We start from the raw sequence: 4,243 nt of genomic DNA, 5'->3' as shown, positions 1-4,243 counted from the left end.
GAGCGAATTCAAGGGAATATTTTCCCTTCCTTCCAGATAAAATGATAGATAATATATTCCAAATATATATTAAAAAGAGAATCCATGATAAAAAACCAAAGCCAAAACCAAAATAAGCATCTCTTTGAACTGGAAATGGAAATATGAGGGCTGGGGGCTAAACCCCCAGGAGACAGAAAGAGCAGCCCAGACACTAGCTCTTTGGAGGATTCACTGGATATTCTGCTGTATGGCAGGTAGTTGTATGAAGTGTGCTGCCTGGGCCCTATCTCTACGAGCCGCTTGTCTGGAGTGACTGCAAAGAGACTAGGCTACCCAGCTCTCCAGACTGTCATTTGAATTAGACCACATCTGCAGCGGGCTGGGGACAGGATCGGCAACATCACCCATAAATCAGATCTCTGTGTGTTCAATGTAAAGTCTGGTTCTGGAGCGGGGAGACAGTCACAAAACCACTCACTATGGGCACATGCAGCAAGGAGAGAGGGAAACCTACAATTCTAACATGGACTGGCATATTTGGCACCCATTACCACCCTTAACTACCCTCTGGTCCTGCAGCAGAAGCTGCAGTGTTAAACACTACATTTCTCTGAATTTCTTGCAACTAGTGTTCCTTTATCGGCCAAATGCATGCCTAGGAAACCTGAACTGATAGGCCTTAAATTGGGAGAGGAGGGATGACCCCAAATGGTGAGTGTTCATTTTGTGGGATATGAATTGTAGTAGAGGCCAAGGGGTTTGGCTGTTAGTCTTCCTGTTTTCGGAAGTTTGTTACGGTTGTGACCTCAGTTTTGCTGATACCCAAGAGTTGTGTGATTCTGAAGGCTGGGAGGTGTTCCTAAAAGTTCTGCCTAAAGCAGCATTTTCAGCGAAGTTTCTACTGGCATCTAGGGAAGGGCGAGTCTTTGTACATAGGCTTGTTCTATTCACAGTAGGACATTTATCTGAGCTGACACCAATTGCCAGCAGCTTTGCCAGTCATTGTGACTTCCAAAATGCCCCTACATTTCCAAAAGCCTATGGAAGGCACTATTACCCATATAAAAACCAACCCCCAAAGCCATAGTGTATACCACATTACACCCAGCAAGAACCCCCTAGAATAGTGTCTCATCTACAATGAACCCTAACCAAAGTACATACATGAGAAAGAAAGTCTCAAAAAAGACAAACTAGCAAACCAAAACTTCAAAGCTCATCACAAAAATCAACACTATGACAGATAGGCAACAAACTCATTAAACAATAGAATTCACTCTAGAGTAAATGGAAGTCATGGAGAAACCCCCACAAAAATGTTTAAATAAATATATTTAATATCCTCAAAGATAAGGAAACTAAAGGGACATGAAAAATAAATGTAGTAAGCACTTCTTGATTGGAATTATTTTATTTTATTTTTTGTTCAATTACAAATTTTATTTAAACTCTGATCTAAAAGATTTGGGTATCTAAATTAGACACAATCTCAGCAATTCTAGAAGTTCCAATGAGGGTTCAGACTTGGTCACTTGCTGAAAAGAAGAAAATGCTAAAATAATAATCCAAAGTCTTTTTATGATAAAATATTACAGTTCCAGAATTTATTGACTGGATTTTCAAGGATTTATGTTATCATACTTGCTGATGGGCCTATCAACATCTAAACCAAGTCACGTTCCTCATTGGAACAACACATTTCCACTCTTCTTGCATCAATATGAGAGTTGTATATTCAGTTTGGCAACCAATTAGGCTAACAGACATAAAATCAAGTTGGAGAGGGATTAGACATAGCAATTCTCTAAGTATAAGTTTACTGGGGAAAAAAGCAGATATAAATAATCTGAAGATCTTTACTTATGTTGACAGTTCGTAAATGGATCACAAGCTATCTGTACTGAGGCTGTGTAATAGCACAAGACTGTGAGTCAGTAACTGATTTTATGCCAGAAGGCACAATTCACATGTGAGATTGGAAACAGCATTACTGATTAGAATGGAGATAGGGAAAATTCAGCCAAGTCATAGAAAGAGACATGCAGATCTAAAAGACTAACCATGCTCCCTTATGGGTATGTTGCACGTATATTTATGGAGTAGAATAAACTTAAACTCTGTTACTCTTTTTTGTTAGGATCAAACTTATTAGATTAAGTCCAAATTCCTTCTTATGTTTTATTTATTTTTTAAAATATTATTTATTGTCAAACTGGCTAACATACCGTGTGTAAAGCGTGCTCTTGGTTTTTGGAGTAGATTCCTGTGGTTCATCACTTACATAACAACAGCCACTGCTCATCCCAACAAGTGCCCTTCTCAATACCCATCATCCATCTTCCCCTCTTCCCCACGCCCCCATCAACCATCAGATAGCTCTCTGTATTTAAGAATTTCTTATGGTTTGCCTCCCTCCTTCTCTGTTTGTAACTATTTTTTCCCTTCCCTTCCCCCATGGTCTTCTGTTAAGTTTCTCGAGATCCACATATGAGTGAAAACATATGATATCTGTCTTTTTCTGACTGACTTATTTCACTCAGCATAATACCTTCTAGTTCATCCATGTTGCTGCAAATGGCATGATTTCATTCTTTCTCATTGCCAAGTAGTATTCCATTGTATATATAAACCACATTTTCTTTATCCATTCATCAGTTGATGGACATTTAAGCTCTTTCCATAATTTGGCTATTGTTGAAAGCGCTGCTATGAACATTGGGGTACATGTGCCCCTATGCATCAGCACTCCTGTATCCTTTGGATAAATTCCTAGTAGTGCTATTGCTGGATCATAGGATAGTCCTATTTTTAATTTTTTGAGGAACCTCCACACTGTTTTCCAGAGTGGCTGCACCAGTTTGCATTCCCACCAACAGTGCAAGAGGGTTCCCTTTTCTCCACATCCTTGCCAGCGTCTGTTGTTTCCTGAGTTGTTGATTTTAGACACTCTGACCAGTGTGAGATGGTGTCTCAGTGTGGTTTTGATTTGTATTTCTCTGATGATGAGTGATGTTGAGCATCTTTTCATGTGTCTGTTAGCCATCTGGATGTCTTCTTTGGAAAATTGTCTATTCATGTCTTCTGTCCATTTCTTCATTGGATTATTTGATTTTTGGGTGTTGAGTTTGGCAGGTTCTTTATAGATTTTGGATACTAACCCTTTATCCGATACGTCATTTGCAAATATCTTTTCCTATTCCATCAGTTGTCTTTTAGTTTTGTTGGTTGTTTCCTTTGCAGTTGAGAAGCTTTTTATCTTGATGAGGTACCAATAGTTCATTTTTGCTTTTAATTCACTTGTCTTTGGAGATGTGTCAGGCAAGAAATTGCTGTGGCTGAGGTCAAAGAAGTTGTTGCCTGCTTTCTCCTCTTGGGTTTTGATGGTTTCCCATCTCACGCTTAGGTCTTACACCGTTTTGAGTTTATTTTTGTGTGTGGTGTAATAAAGTGGTCCAGTCTCATTCTTCTGCATGTTGCTGTCCAGTTCTCCTAGAACCATTTGCTAAAGAGACTGTCTTTTTTCCACTGGATACTCTTCCTTGCTTTGTCAAAGATTAGTTGGCTATATATTTGTGGGTCCAATTCTGGGTTCTCTATTCTATTCCATTGGTCTATGTATCTGTTTTTGTGCCAATACCGTATTGTCTTGATGATTACAGCTTTGTAGTAAGGGCTAAAGTCTTAGATTGTGATGTTCAATATTACTTTGGCTATTTGGGGTCTTTGTGGTTCCATACAAATCTTAGGATTATTTGTTCTAGCTTTGAGAAGAATGCTGGTGCAATTTTGATTGGGATTTCATTGAATGTGTAGATTGCTTTGGGTAGTATTGACATTTTAACAATATTTATTCTTCCAATCCATGAGTATGGAATTTTTTTTCCACTTCTTTGTGTCTTCTTCAATTTCCTTCATAAGTTTCCTATAGTTTTCAGCATACAGATCTTTTGTATCTTTGGTTAGGTTTATTCTTAGGTATTTTATTGTTCTTGGTGCAATTATAAATGAGATCAATTTCTTGATTTCTTTTTCTATTGCTTCATTATTGGTATATAGGAATGCAACCAATTTCTATACATTGATTTTGTACCCTGTGACTTTGCTGAATTCATGTATCCGTTCTAGCAGCCTTTTGGTGGAGTCTTTTGGGTTTTCCAAGTAGAGTATCACATCGTCTGGGTAAAGGGAAAGTTTGACTTCTTTGTCAATTTTGATGGCTTTTATTTCATTTTGTTGTCTGATTGCTGATGCTAGGGTCCTG

Source organism: Hyaena hyaena, unplaced genomic scaffold (assembly GCF_003009895.1).
Source record: "Hyaena hyaena isolate Hyena2069 unplaced genomic scaffold, ASM300989v1 scaffold_560, whole genome shotgun sequence".
NCBI classification, from domain to species: domain Eukaryota; kingdom Metazoa; phylum Chordata; class Mammalia; order Carnivora; family Hyaenidae; genus Hyaena; species Hyaena hyaena.
This window is presented reverse-complemented; position numbering follows the sequence as displayed.